Consider the following 15,483-nt stretch of genomic DNA (forward strand, 5'->3'; position numbering starts at 1 on the left):
ACCCCCCCGGCTCATCACATCCATCCTGCTGGATAGCAAGTGAGCCCTGAGAAACAGGAGTTCTCCTGACCCTACTGCCTTGGTGCTGGTGCTTAGAAAACAAGGGGTGTCTGTAAATTTCTGCCTCAGGCCTGCTCTGCCGGCTAGTTTCTAGCAGCTGCTTTCCATCTCTTCTCTCAGAAGCAGCTCTGTTAAAATACCTCGGCTGCCTGCTGCTCTATTAACCACACACACGGCATCTTTGCAGCTGCTTCTCTCCCATTCTCCATACTTGTGCTGCAGCTTGACTGGGCCCATCTTCCTTCCTCCCTGCCCCTGCTCCCCCCATCCCTTCCCAGGTCACTAGACAAGTCCCATGGGCTCTCATCCCTCCCCTGGGGAGCTTTTCAGTAGCAGGAATTGGAGGCCATTCCCCTGTATGCCCCAATCAAGATGATTTTATTAAGTATGACCTGGCACCTCTTGGGAATATAGTTAAAGGGCTTTCAAGCTTGTTATCACTTACTACATATTTAAACTCGTGTTTTCATAATACTGGCTGTTGAGGGCAATAGCTACAGAGTGTTTGTTGGAAAAACACAAAACATTAATTCTGGCTTCTTCCAATGAGTAATATTTTTCAGCAGTTACTGTGTCAACAAGCCCCCCATCCCAGCAGCTATTCAACAACGGGACAGTGACTTGCATTATTTTCAGTCCTGCTGACCTTTGTTTCACTTTCAGTGAATGATCTATCCAGCCAGCATCCCAGACAAAAGAGGGCTGATGAGAGCTGCCTAGCGTTACCCAGTGCTAATCTCCCTTGGAAAACATGGAGGCTCCCTCTAGGAAGAAAGCAGACATAATGCTCCAGTAGGCTAGCAAGGCCAGGCTCCACTTGCATAAATTATCAAAGGGCTTTTTATTACAAATGAGGGTTTAAGCTTGTAAAGGAGCCTTGTATGGCCATGCCTGCTGCCTACTCAATCAATTCACACTCCCAAGCATTATTTTTTTTGTCCTTTAAGTTGGATAGTGTATTCTTCACTTTGTCCCAACCTGCTGCACACTGCTGAAGAACAGATGTGTCTTGTCATAAGAGTGGCTGTGTTTCAAAGAAGAGTTTAGCAATTCCCCTGCTAATTACCTGGCCAACTCAGGACGGAAGAGACCAGAATTTAAAAATACAACAGCTCCTTTTGCCGACTACTACAGCTGGATTTTGCAAGGAGACCGCTATTTCATATGTGAGAGAACTGTGGAGCACAAGAGATCTACTGTGGCAGAGACTGGCTGAGAAGTCAGTGGCCCAACATTTTACTGGGCACCCAGAACTGAGATTGCAAATGCCCTGCTTTCAAAAGCCTTCTCCTGATGCGGAGACTTGGGGTCCAAGTGCCTAAACCACCTTTTTAAAAAAACTAGGACTTGGCCAGGGCAAAAAGCTTTCTGAAATGCCCAATCAGTCACTTGATCACAGCTAGAGCTAGAGAAGATCTATCAGAGAAAGCAGTGGCATGATTCTGTCTGGCAACAGGGAACATCTTACCAAGCTTTGAGAAACAAGAAGTCAGGCACCAAAGATTCACTGGTTTGTACGAGTCCCACCAGTTTTCCCTCACGGTAGACCCTGACTATGTAGGACACTGCCTGATACCTACAGTATACTGAGCGGCATGGGTTTCCAAGGAGCTCTCCTCCTATTCTCACTGTACCCATCTTTTTCTGCTTGCTAGTTAAGATTTTTTTCAATGATTTATTCATTCTGCCATCAAAACACCGGGGATCCTTTCCCCCTCATCTGACTCCCTATTTAGCATGCCAAGGGCTATGAGAAGCACATCCAAGTAGAATTACCTGGCCAACCCTTTATTTCTTCCTCTGTAGGCATCCATGAGATCAGGGTGGGTTAAAAGCCAGGCACTGCAATCTTCCACAGCCACCTTAACTACCACCTCACTTTGGTAGCATCAGCAAAAAATGGGGCTGCATAAATATCCTGGGCACCTACCAGGAGGACATAGCTTGAAAGCATCCCTGCTGATGTAACAAAACTAGAGGGCACCCCAAACCTAAGCCTCCTGCATCGAACAATGATCATATAGTAGAGATGCCCTGTGTCAGATGAGTGGGGCAAAGCTGGTCCACAAGCCAAATGAATGGTGTAAGGCCTGCCCCATGGGCCAGACTGGGTCCATAGACTGTCCTCCACCCTGCATGCTGGACCCAGCGCACATGGCACCTGCTTTGGATGGTCCGGGAGTGTGCTGCACACAGGACCTGTGTGGCACTGGTCTGAACACAAGCAGCATGTGGCACCTGCTCCAGGGCCTGGGCTGCATGTGGTACCTGCCCTAGACCTGTCAGGGCAAGTGCCACGTGCAGTGGGGATCCTGGATCTGCTGCCATATGTGGCTCATGTCTTGGACCAGCCAGAGAGGGCACAGCATGGGTTCTGGGCCAGCTAAAGAGGGCACCGTGTGGTGCACATGTGGGGTCTTGTGTGGGGGGGTTGGTCCAGCATATGCAGAGTGTGGGTCCACACTCAGGGACAGCACCAGGGGCCAGATGATGGGCCCTTACATTAACACCCCTGCCTTATAACAATGCCTTCCAGCAATAACATTATAGACTGAGCCCCAGGTCTCCGGTTGCTTCCATTTGTGCAGCTTAATAAAAATCTGGTAGAATTTTGCTAGATCAAGTACTGTTCTTTTAATTCTAACATTAAAAATTAATTGGGCTGGTGTGTTAAGAGTGCAGACTCAGTCCCAGCCCTCCTGGAATCTCACAAGCTTGGGAGACTCCAACTTAAACCCAGGGAACAAGCCCAGTTTAGACTGGAAACCAGCTGGGAGCCTACCCATTAAGGCCGATTCTGGTCCAGAAATGTAGATCCAACCCAGGGATTCAGTTCTAGTCCCATTACCTAATGCAGAGACACACAATGTATAACTGCTTGTCAGGTCACAAGCTGCACAAGGAATTAAACAAGTGCTCTCCTCCCCTCTAGGGGAAGGATCAGCTCGCCTCTTAAATCTACACATCCTTCTCTCTACATCTCTCCTATAAAACAAGTACTCTGATACTGAAGTGGCTCTCCCACCTGGCTACAGGGTAACTGGAAGCTAATGCTCCACCCTACAATTTCTCCCAGCTTCTGGTTCTAATGCATTCATCATGACTGCAGCATAAAACAAAATAGAAAAGTCACTGAAAAATGTTAAAGAACAAAACAGCAAGAAAACAAAACTGCATGCCCTCAGAAATTCTGCGCACAGTTGTTTTGCCTGGGCATGCAAAGTTACAAGTGTTAACACATGAGCTGGGCTGGGATCCGAGACACAGTTTGACCCCAACACTTTTTATGTTAAGAGCTCTCCTGGGTCTCCACCCCTCACCAACACCACACAAACAGAGCTCTAAATTAAGCTGCACTGCTGAAAGGCAATTTGTAGTATCCAACTGTCCACGTTCCTATGTGAGAGTGCATTTCTAGACAACAAGAAAAGGGTGCGTGTTAGCAGCTTTCGAAAAGTTGTGAGACACTTGGCCTGAAACATGCTCCCAGTACATACATCTCAGCTCCTCTTTGCTATGGTTCGAATACTAGGCTTCTATCTGGGGCCAAATCTGACAAAACAGGTGCATACAGTGCACAGAGAATGAACCCATGGGCAGGAGCAGAAAAGAAATAATTCAAAACCCATATTTTGCTGCATGCTCTCTGTAACCCCTTTGCCTTCTTCTCAACTATATGGCCGCATGCATGTGCCTTCCTAAGAGAAAAACCCCAGTCTATGAAGTGTTGAGCCCAGAACTTGCATAGGAAATAAGATGCTCAGTACTTGGGCAGGATTAGATAATACTTGCTCTGGAGAAGGCTCAAAAACACCTCTGCTTTCCCTGAATTACTGGCAACACCACCACAAATTGTCAGAGGTGCACCAATATCTCGGTCCATATTGGATCAGCAGTGATAAGAGGAAAATTGGTATTATTGGCAATCGACTTCTTTTGGCCCGTGTAGCTGACAGTCACCCATAAATACCATGTACATGCATGCAGCTGCAGCATGCTGTACACACGGCCAGGAATGCACCCTGGCAGCTTGGAGAGCAGCATCCAGCCAGCAAGTCCACTTGCCAGCAAGTCCAGAGGAAGGGGCAGATCAAGGCCCCCCCCCCAGTGAGGGAGTAGGGCTGGGGAAGGGAATGGAGCTGTGGGGGGTGGGGAGCAGCTTCCTGCCACTGCACACACCTCTGGGGGAGGGGTGGGGAGCATGTGCATCCCCAGATTTGTGCACGAGGCAAGGGCAGCACTGGGAGGGAGGCTACGGGGTGGGCTACAGCCACCCCAAAGTTTGCCATAGTTCCCCCCGTCGCAGTGCTGCTGCCACCTACTCCAGCCCCACCCACCCTGGTCCAGCCCCTCCAACGGGAAGAAATACACAGCTCCTGGCCCCGAGTCTGCAGCAGGCAGCCTGCCCTCACCCCAAACATCCAAGGGGTACATGCCCCCCCCCATGCCTCTGCTGGGGGTGCACACAGTGGCAGGGAGCAGCCCGCCCCCCCAAGCAAGCTCCCTGCAGCTTTGTCCTGCGTCCCAATCCCTGCCCCTTTCCCTCCCTCACTGTGGGGACTTGAGTCACCCCCACCCACACACACTCCTTTCTTGCCAACTTACTAGTCGGATGCTGCTCTCCAAACTTCTGGGCTGCATATAGGCTATCAGATCAGTATTGGCCAACATGGCTGGTTAATAATCTGTCATCAGGACTGGCCAAAAATATCTTTAATCAATGGACCCCTACAAATTGATTTGGGCTTTAAATATTTCCTTTGTTGTCCAATCAAGGGATAGCACTTCTAAATCATTGACTACAAAATACTACACAGAAAAATAAGCGTTCACCGAATATAAACAGCAAATGTGCTTTCCAAAAAATAAGCCCTGGCTCACAATGCCTAGAAGTGCATCTTATTTTTACAATACATTAAAAACTAAAACAAAAATCACAAACTCCAGAACTCATTTCTATATAAAAGAACTAGTGGAAGTTTTGTTTTTTTGCTTTTTTTTTTTTTAATCCAGGCAGAAATTTCAATCAGGGTATGATGCAGATTGGACTTTTTAATTGGGTGAGCAGATGGCAACTCATTTATTGATCAAAACAAAAACATACAAACCAAGGTAATGTCAGCTTTGATTACTAGCAACCACAAAGAAAACATAACAAAACCAAGTGCATCGGGATGAAGTTATCTTCTACTGGCTCAGTTTACAATTCATAGGTCTCTACAATACAGTATATTCTTCTAAAAGCATTTTTAAAGGGTAATTGCTTGAAGAAATTTTAAGGCAGTGTAAATTTTTGTAAAAAGCCAATGCCAATCTTATTTTCTCTAGAATTAATTCCATTTTCAAATTCAGACCTCCCTCCCCTTCCCCATATGTGGCTATTGGTCTTCTGAGCATACATATCAATCAAAAGTCTCCCCATCCCTCAAAGTTCTGCAAGCCAGAAGAAAACTTGATCCAGAATACAAAATGTGATTATAAAATGTCAATCAAGTGATCAGCAAATGTCATCACACATCAAAGTCATCCTGTGAACAGCAAAAGTATGAGATGCTTCATGGCATTATGATTAATCACTGGCAGAGACCACAAACACTTGTAGAACACAATGAATATGGTCAAACCTAAAGTTAGAACCACTGGTCCCTGCTGGAGACATTCATGAAGTACTTTGCTTTGAGCCTTTGGCCAAAGGCAGCGCGAGACAGCTGGCGATGAGGATCAGGGCGCTAACCCAGCGTGTTCCTAACTAGGTGGCACGGTGCCACACCTGCCCCCGTAGTCAAATTAAAAAGACAAAAACAAAACATGTGGTTACAGACCATCAGCAGAAAACAGCTTTTTTTTTTTTTTTTTTAGAAGCTAACCCAGAAAGGACAAAAACAGAGTTTCTTTTCAATTCAGTTCCTGTTGGAGACACGTTACACAGTTGAACATTTGAGGCAGGCCTTTGGCCTCAAATACAGTGGACTGAACAAACAGTGCAACTTTCTGGCACATTTGAGAGAGGCTTAAGAAGATATCTATGCAGAACAGCCCAACCGGGTAATACACCCATCGCATTTTTGAAAGCTGACACTTGAATTCTCACCAAGAACACATATAGTCGTTTCCTCTCCCCTCACACACCACAGTTAGTCCCAGCCACCACAACCTCACTACTGAATGATGGGAGTACTTTGAATACCAGGCTTTCAGGTTTGTTTCATAAGCCTGGCCAGCAAGCTGTGCTCCAGGTGCCATCCATGTAGGAGGGAACATGCTCAGGAGCCTTCCCCTCGAACTAAGGAACAGCACCCAACAGAAGTGCTGGTCTCAAGGGCTCTTGCCCAAACTCTCTCCTTGACAGCGAGGGGGCAGGAATGCCCAAAAATACTTCTTCCCTGGTCTCTACCATGCAGCAGGCTCCTGCCAGGCTACTGACAGCCTCTATGTGCTTCATAGATCTGAGAGTACAGGAGTAAGGAGACCTGCTAAGTGGGCCAGTAAGGAAAGCACGAGCTCTTTGGCTCTTGACTGTCACTCCCCAGCCAGCCACGAACTTGGCCTTTGCTTGTTGGGTGGTTTGGGATGTGGCTGGCACAACTGAGCACCCCAACAAAACAAACAAAAAACCCCCACAAAATAAAAATGCCCACCTTGAAATCCCCAGAGAATGACATGGCACTCTGTAGAAAAAGTGAGTCCCAGCTCATTGCCTGGGACTCCCTTTTGACCTTGACAGGGGCCCTATAAATAAAAACAGGCCCCATCCCACGCAACAGGCAACAGTGCTGCTGAAGCATTTGGAGAACGAGCAGCATGCAATGAGGTCAGAGCAGAAGCAGACAGCTCGCACAGGGGACTTTGCAGAGAAATGCCAGCGTGCCCATCCCTCCAGTACACAACTGCACAGGGAGCTTGGCAGAAAGCAGCTTACAAATGCCATCGCCCGACCAGCCTCCTAACTTCTTACACAAATAAATAAATAAGGGAACAGGGCCCTTTGTGTTCACCAGCGAGGGCAGGGCTCCGGCATTTGGCTGCTGGAATGCAGTCTCTATTCTCACTTGAGCTGACCTCTCAGCAGCTCAGGAGGCAACTGCAGCACGGCTAAGTAAGCCCGAGGAAGCTCTGGTCACCAGCAGTAAAGACATGGCAACAGGCTTCTGTGCTGGCTGTACCAGCCCAAGGGACCCTGGGTACTTGTTCAAGTTGCCAGCCTGTGCTGAGGTATGTGCCTTGGCATTTTGCAGCTACTGTTATCCAAGCTTGCTAGGCAAAAGCTAGGTTGGGCACCTGTGCTCTATTCATACCTCTGGCTGCCGAGCAAAAGGTCATTAGAAAAAACAAAACAAGACCAGTCCCAACACCCTGCAGACTGAGGCTGGTCTGGAGATACAGAAAGCTCCCCTGGTTATGCCTGCCCCCTGGCAGTGGGAGCCAAGGTGCCCTATACATTAGCATTTGGACCCCCCCCTTCCCCGAGGTGGACCACGCTGTGCTCAGCGCTGTATGTACACAGACAGACAGCACCTCCCTCAAACTCGGTTCAAAAACCTATTACTCCTACTGGAGGAGGGGGTGGAAAGGAGGTGGGATTAAGGACAGAGCAACAGGCTCCAATCTGGCAAGTACTTCCTTTTCTGGCACTACTCAGGTGGCTTTAGTAGAGCACATGTTTGTGTGTTCCCAGGATGGCACCTATGATCCTTGACTAAGGCCACGTAGGAAGGCTGTGACAGAGGTAGGAGGCAGAGTTCAACTCCTCAAGGCTTTTGACATGAGATTGCCTGCTCCTAACACCACTGGTGATTCTGTGGGTATTAGACCACTCCCCAGATGGGAACCTTAACACTTCACCAATACGCTGCTGGCTCCAGTCCAGCCCAACTCTCCAGCTTACCAAGTAAGGCTAAGTTTAGAATGAGACAGGAAATACAGGACTATATTCTAGTATCTTCTGTAGCATCAAACTTTATTTCCATTCCTTTCTAAACCAACTCAGGACATGGAAGAGTTTTCTGTAACTCCCACTAGGGTTCTCTCTTTGCATATCTGTTACGTGCCTTTAATACACTTCCCAAGTGTCCTGCAACAAAAAAAAACCTGCTCTTGCTAACCTTTAAGCTAACCTTTAAAAACCAAACATCTTGTGAAAGCACTTGGTACTTCTCTTCTCCTTCACTACCCATCTTCCATTCTTCCTCCTCTAGTTCAGATTTTCAGAGCAACCTGGGCAAGCTTACAACAGTCAACTGTGTTTACTACTTCCTTGTAGAGACTACAGTGACAATACAATCAGGGAACCCAGGAAAGACCTCTCTCGTACCAACGTCAAATATCAGACTGGGATCAGAAAAGGATTAGGGCAGGAGGAAGAGGGGAAGTGAAGGGAGAGAGGTACACACAGATAATAGGATCCTAGGCTTTTTTCCAACTCTGTGGCTAACAAAACCATGGCTAGAGGGAACTGGATCTGTGAAGGCCAGGTTCAATTAAGTGAGAACTAGCAATTTCCCTCTAGGTCCCCATTTCTGCAGCCTAGACAGATTTGAGTAGAACCCTTTAAGTTTATTATGCTGTTACAGTGTTATATTATGGATTTAATAACATTCACACTTTCTACACTATACAATTACCTTCTTTAACCACCTAAAAGAGATTGAGTGTTCTTCATCCTGTACCCTTAACCCCAGGATATATAGCCAGTGCAGGGGTATGAAAGAGATAAGAAAAGAAATCAAAGCCACATGCAATTAAAGGAACAGAACATGTCCCTCAAAGAGCATTAGTCCCTCTTCTTCAGCTCAGCCAACACTTTGTTGCCCTGTAATAAGGTAGCTCTACTCCCAGCTTTATTCTTCTTTCCCCATGCCCAAGAAAACAAGCAAATTATCAATAAAATGGGCTAGTTGAACAAGACACGGTTCTGGACAAACAGACTGGAAGAAAAACCCCACTCAAGCAAAAAAAGCGCTAGAGATAGTATCTGGATGAAACAAGAACCAGAGAGCAACATGGATGCCTCCCATAGCCACTTGCCATCAGGGAAGGAACACTAAATGCACTGACACAGATAAAACAGAAATACTTCTGGAAAAAAAGACGTGCAATATTTTACATCCAAGAAGCTAAAAACAGCTTAACTGTTAAGCCTTGGAACACTCCTGTGAGGCAAATAATATCATAGGAGAAAAGGGAGGCCCAAAATGGTCAGCTCCAGAATACCCAGGAAGTCCACCTTTAACTAAATCATTCCAACTCCATCTGCAACTAGGCTAAAGCCTGAAGAAGCATCTTCAAATCCTTCTCATATCTCAAGGCAAACCTGATCAAAAGAAGTTGTTAAACTAGTTTTGTGATTGTTTTTGTTTTTAAAGTCCTGCAAAATTTCTGCCATTCAAACAAAACCAAACCAGGAAAAAAAAAAAATACCAAAACACACACATTTTTCTGTGCGCCAAAGTTTCTGGTAAATTAACGTTTCTGGCAGATGTTTAAATAGAGCTTTACATTACATTTTTTTTTACATCAATTAAAAACACACTAAGAAAATACTGAAAGAACAGCATCAAAGTTGTCAGAAAAACCACCCAAACTATATATTGTGAAAAATGGATGGTCTTTCCCTCTGAAAAACCACCTTCCTAGAAGTTTCATCAGGCTCTACTTGTATGCAGTCTTGCTTGGTCTCAAGCAAAAGACAAGTCTCTGCCCTGCTCCTCAAAAGTCTGAAGCCCTCATTGTCATCATGCTTCTAGCTACTACATGTCCCCTTGGCTGCATCCTTGTGCCTAGTGGGACAGGTAGAGTCATTTGAATAAAGCTGGTAGAGCACATTTCTGCTTCAGACTGTGGTAGAGAGAAGCAGAAACAAGTGAAAATGGCTCTAGAGATGACAACAGGACCCTGACTGTCCCTTAAAGATTGAAAAATGGAGAATACAGTTACTTGAAGGATGAACTATGGGGTTCTGAGCTTTCTATCTTTAAGTTAATTGATTAAGGCAGATGAAATATGTAGAAATCAAAATACACATGTAGCGGCCTTTAGGAAACAGGGTCTTAATCTAGATCATGAGCAAGCAGATGTCTCTGCAGCAAAAATCACCAGAAATGAAACCTGACCCTATACAGGCCTCTTCAGACTCTGAGCCAAATATTTTAGGACTACATTTATCAATCTAAAACACTGGTGCTACACCCAATGCCAGAAAATTATGGCTCCATTTCCCAGCAAGCGTGCAGCAATACAAATGCCGCTGTTGGTTTAATTCCTAGAATGGACAGGGCTGGGTTGTTAGTAAACCTGCTCTGAGCATTTTTTGAAGGGCCTAGAGAACTGCCATGATTCTCACTGTAGGGATTTACAGCCATCCTGAATGTCTACAACAAGATGGAAAGATCCAGCACTACTGCCCTAGGGTATGTAAAAGTAATTCCATTGAAGCCAATGGAGTTGTATCTGTTTGAGATGAGAACCAAAGGAATATTCATTTTTATATAGGGCCCAACTGGCTTTCCGTCACATTGGTGCCCCTTTTAATGTCAACAGAGTTGCAAAGTGCAATCATGCAGCCTTTGGCTCATGAAATAAGAATAGATTAGACTTTAGGGTCAGACAGGCTTAACTGACTACAGACAAGCATGAGGGACTACACAGATCAAAACCACACTGTTACATGCTCACTTTGCACTAGTATAAGCAGCTGAGTAGAATATAAGATGCTGGTCAATGGCCTAAAGGAGAGCACTATGTTTTTGGGTCCAGTTTGAGCACTACTGCTTTAAAACACATGCCGGGGGAAGGAGGGAGGGAACCTGCAAAGCAGCCTGGTCCAGGCATGTATCATTTTACAGACATTCTAGAAAAAAAAAAAAAGAGGCATTTCTGACTGGCAGGAGTTTGGTCTAGGCAACAGCAACCATACTTGGGAATTAGCAGCTGAAGCCATTTGGAAAATGGATGTGAGTGTTTCTCTGGAAATCTCCAAAAACAGCTTTCATGTTATTGGCACCAATAAACAACAGGTGCTGGGTGAGCCATCCCCCTGAGAGCCATGGGTGATTGATAGGGCAGCCTGGGGTCTTGCAGCCAGGCAGTTTTGTGCTAAGAGGTAGAACTGGAAGTCAGAGGGCAGGGGCTGCCAGCTGACCGGGCACACTACACAAGCAGCGTAAGGACAGCAAGAGAGATGAAAGTTTTCTTTCCATTTATTTTTAACCCAATAGAGCGGTTTTAAGGAGAGCAGCTGCAAGAGGGACTTTCTTCACTTCCTAATTGTGGCAGCAGACTGTGAACTTCAAAACACAGCCAGAATGAGCCATGTCAAGGCAAAGTGCCAGCTGTGCCAGGCCAGATGCAGAGCTGGGGTGAGGAGGCCCATCACGATTGAGCTCCCCGTATCTGGCTCTCTGCTAATTTCCACTCTGCGGTCATTTGTGCGAGTGTGCAGTGCTACTATTCTGGCCTGATAGCAGTGTACACCTTTACAACTGCAAAGTGGACCCAAGAGCCTGATGACACCAGCCCTACTTCCGATGGGTACATGACCAACTCAGCGGGCAGATCCTGCAGCAAGAGGCAGTCCTAGGCCACCTTTGTCAAGTTCCAGCAGCAAGAGGCAGCCCTAAAATACAGCTGCAGTCACAGGGAGAGTCCCTGTATAGAAAGCTCTTTAAGCAGCTTTACAGAGGGACAGTGTATTCATGTAGCATACTGGTATAGCAGTTTGTTCTGGCCACAGGCAACATGCTGCAAGCATAGCTGGGAAGACAGCATGTAGCTGGGGAATCCCAGTGACCTGCACCAATTTTATATCTGGGCACGGCTGGTGCACCACAGGCCCCATATTGAGGGAACCATAAGAGAGGTTGGAAAGCTGGCTGCACCAAAGGCGCCTTTTCACTACCTGGGTTACCTTCAGTTGCTTTTATACCATCCAAGACATTTGAAAAGGGGCACTGCAGAAACAGTCCAAGCAACCTACCTGTTGAGTCTCATAACACACCCTGATTACATGGGGGTAATTTTATGCCTGCAGAGCACAATTCGGACAGCTCCCAAACACAGAAGTAGCTGCAGGATCGAAGCTACAAACTAAGCCAGCAGGCACAGCAGTTTGGGACCGTAAGTGTACAAGTTATTCCTCAAGGCCTGGCCCAACATAGCAATACATTGTTCTTCTGCATTGCTATTCCAATCCAAAGTCATTGCATTGAAACTAAATAGCTCTCAATTCTAATTTACTTCTGGCCATTTGCACTGTTTGTTGTGTGCGTACACTTCACTCTGCTGGGACGGAGAAAACAGAGGTTCATTTTAGTTTCACTTTCTCTTCCTCCAGCCCTAACCAAAACTCCAGCTGCTCACAGGTCCCTGCAGCTCATGGGGAGGTTTCAATTTAAGAAAAATATTCACTGTGGTTTAGGTTACTACTAGTCATTTTAAGAAATTGGAGAAAACTGCCTCCAGTCCAAGCCTCAGCTTCCATTTTGGGCTTCACCTACTAGTCGATCCTTTTAAACAGTGGGGTGCTCCACCTCTGGCCTGAAGGCCAAGTTTGGCTCGCAGAACCATAGAATCCAGCCCACAAAGCAAGCCAGGAATCAAGAGCTTAGACAGCAGAGGAGCAGTGGCAATTAATATTGTCACCATCCCCCACTGCCAAATTCCTAAAAACAGGTTGGGGCCAGGAAATACAACTTCCCACCCCCAATCTTCCTCCCCATCCCCAGTAACTAGATCAGGCCTGGCCCATGCTCCCTCCCCTCCTGTGACTGGATCAGGGCCACATCAAGCCCCCTTCCCCCTCTATGGGGCTGGGTTGGAGCCAGGCTGTATCCTGCAGTCTCCATAAAGCCAGACTGGGTTCCACCACAAGCGCCCCATGTGCCAGATTGGGATCATCAGCCGGATCCGGCCTGCGGAATGACCAGCCACTGCTCATCCAGCCCATCAGCCAAAAAAAGTTGAACACCAGTGCTTTTAATACATTAGCCTCATCTTTTAACATCACCATAGGACAGGTCATGAATTATTTATTAATTACTTTACCACGTTCCATTATGGCATCTAGGACTCAGCAGACAGAGGCAGTTGCCTTGTACAATGCGTCCTATAGTTGGAACATTAGCACTTTAACAGGGATGTAGTGGGGAAAAGGGCATTTTGTCCCTGGTACCAGGTACACAGGCAGCCCAGTGTGGGTCATCAGTCCTGTGGTAAGTTAGGGGTGCCTAAAGCAAAAAAAGGTGAGGGCAAAGAAACATGGGACTCCACAAGCAGAAGTGGATGACAACCTGCTCTTGCACTCCTAGAGCTTCCAGAATTCCACAGTGGCATCACGAGAGATGTGGGGTCAGCAAGGAACGCAGGGTTGCGCTCCAAGCTGGCAATGACCTTGCTGATCGTTTTGAGGAGAAAAAAAGTGTCAAACCAAGAGCCAAACTGTTGCTCAAAATGAGCACCTAATGCCTTCTTGTGGGGGAGGAGGGGAAAGGGGAGAAGAAACTCATGTATGGTCCAATTCATGGCACCAAGGTAAATTGCTCTAGCTTTCTGCCAACCCACATTTCCCATGATTAAAATCATGGCTGGAGCAGACTGCAATGAAATTCTTGTTTACTGATGCTTGCAAATAACAAGATATATAATCCCCTCCTCTGGCCTCCTCAGTCTCCAGGTTCCTGTCTCTTGGCAACTGATAAATAATTTATAGTGTTCATTGTCATATGTACTAAATGTAGCCTGGCCGGCTTAAATGATGAAACCAATGCCTAAAAACTAGAACACTGTCTAGATCACAAGAAACATGCAGGCAGTTAATCTCATGCTCCTTCATATGCAAAACTAAAAGCAAATGATAAGACTCTTGTGAAAAGAAACTACTATTTTTCCCCACATATGCAGCTGAAGTTGCTATGTGAAGTCACAGATAAGAGTAAGTGTGTGATTACATGGATTACAGGTCTGAGCCAAAGCCCACTGCAGTCAGAAGCGGAGTTATTTATTTATTTTAAACTTAACATGTAAACAGTTTTGCTTTGAGCAGCTTTTAGGATCATCTTTTATTATGTGCCCCAACGTTCAAGTGTCAGAAGTATAAAGATTACTGGCTGCCTCGGACAGAGAAAGCTGTTGCATTTCCCATGTAAGCAGAGCCATAAACACAAAAAAGCCTGTCTACCTGGAACACTCCAGCTTTATACCACAACCGAGACTCTTCATTTTATAACAGATGTTCCTCGAGTCCTTCCAACACAGCCGTAACTATTTATAAAAACTAACGCGTTTCAACCATACACAACCAAACATATGGTGGGAGCACTGTTACGGCAACGCCACTTCTTACATCCATAAATGGGTTGCAGTGATATTGCCTAGGTAGCCGTGTGACTACAGGCATGAAAAGAATGGTAAAAGTGGGGGGGAAAATTATACGAGAGATAATGTTATGATGAATTAAGAACAGAGGAGGAATTCAATATTTTTTCTTTTGTCAACAAGTCAGACATTCATTCATATGTCACTTAAAACTGCAAGCCAGCAGTGCTCAAAAGCTTAAGATAATGCACCCATTTTCTTAATGCTCTTAGAAAGGAAAACTATCAATATTCACTTTCTGAAGTGATGAAAAAAGCACTGCATCAATCATTAAACAGTTAAATGAAGGCAGTATGACAGTTGCTATTGTTCTCTTGAAGCACACTTGTCTTTTCCCGAGCAGCTGCCAGATCCTATTAGATGTATAAAAAGAGGACTTTTCTAACTGAGCAGGGATGGTATAAGCTATTGAAAACAGTAGACAAAAGCCCACTTTTGCAGCCTATTCAAGTCCTGTATAACATCTGTCCAAAATCAATTTTTGACCTAATGTTACTTTCATTAAGTATCAGACTTTGTTTCCAATGCAATTTGCATTTTAGACCAAAACTAGAACCCAAGTTCAGACCAAAACCGTAACCCAAGCGTTAGTACACGGGAAAGAGGATGGAGGGAGCAGATCTCATTCTAGAAACAGGCCATGGTACTTTAATGTCTTTACCTACTTTGATACCTTAAGAATTACAATGGGAGAAATTATGTACCATTTATTTGGATCTCCTACATTCCTGAAATAGCCAAAGCGGCAGGGAGCACATTGGAAAGCAACTTACTCATGATTTAAAAGGAACGCGACTTGCTGATGTGATAAGAAGCTCTGTCCAAGTCACATGAAAACTAACATAATACAAAACAACTTTTGAAATCTCCATTGAGAGAGAAGCACTCTGGCAGTTACCAGGGCTCAGCCCTTTTTTTTTTTTTTTAAAATGACCTGGGGTTCTCTCTCACATTTAAAAAAAGAAATGAGGAAGTCGATTCACGCATTCAGCTTCAGCCAGACTGCTAATTATGTTAAGACAAAAAAAAAAAAAAAAAAAAAAAAAAAAAAAAAAA

At 45.6% G+C, this 15,483-nt stretch overlaps 1 protein-coding gene across 1 annotated transcript in view; it reads right to left on the reverse strand.

Annotated features, from left to right (window-relative positions):
* RBM38 (RNA binding motif protein 38) overlaps window positions 1-15,483 on the reverse strand; it is a 19,735-nt gene that overhangs the window by 2,580 nt on the left and 1,672 nt on the right. The gene's annotated exons all lie outside the window — the stretch shown is intronic.

This window comes from Gavialis gangeticus, unplaced genomic scaffold (assembly GCF_001723915.1).
Source record: "Gavialis gangeticus isolate Ggan-Ray unplaced genomic scaffold, GavGan_comp1, whole genome shotgun sequence".
Classification (NCBI taxonomy): Eukaryota; Metazoa; Chordata; order Crocodylia; family Gavialidae; genus Gavialis; species Gavialis gangeticus.